Source organism: Trachymyrmex cornetzi, unplaced genomic scaffold (assembly GCF_001594075.2).
Source record: "Trachymyrmex cornetzi isolate Tcor2-1 unplaced genomic scaffold, Tcor1.1 scaffold933, whole genome shotgun sequence".
Taxonomy (NCBI): Eukaryota; Metazoa; Arthropoda; class Insecta; order Hymenoptera; family Formicidae; genus Trachymyrmex; species Trachymyrmex cornetzi.
The window spans coordinates 241,634-242,327 of NW_017300282.1; positions in this window are offsets into that span (position 1 = coordinate 241,634).

The following is a 694-nucleotide window of genomic DNA, read 5'->3' on the forward strand; positions in this document are numbered from 1 at the left end:
TGAACTGAATGAAAGACAGCAGGAAAACCGAAAAACCACTTGCGAAATGCTGCTCGCCAGGTACAAAAGAAAGTCATTTCTCCATCGAATTGTGACTGTATCTGATCTCTGTATCTGATTGTGATCTGTAAAAAAATGACACTTACCGTTGTATTGAAGAATACGTGATCGAGTACAGTTGAAATCGTTCGAATTAAAATTCTAAATGAACTGTGTTAGTAATGAATGTAATATAAGGATCTAAAAAAGTTATCTACGGAAAGAAAAATATATGAAAGTGTGAACATTTATTGCTTTTTTAAATACAGTAAAACATAATGTATGAAGTAATTATTACGTTACAATTCATATCGAGGACGCTTTGAACAGTGTGCTAGATCGTCGTTTTCCTCGTCGTCATAATCTTTTTCATTCTTGTCGTATTTTCCATCGTTGATAAGGTTCGGATGTTCCCTGTCGTCATCATCGTCGTTCGAACGCACGAAACAGTATTTTAAAATATCACGATAGATTTTATTACGTTATTTTTACTATGTAATTCATTTATTTATGAAAATACATAATTGACTATTATTTTTTACTAAATAATCTTCATTACTGTAATTCATTATCATATGATAATTAATTTTCATTAAAATTTGTAAGAATATACTATTTTATTGGAACGTTATTATTATTATTATTATTATTATTA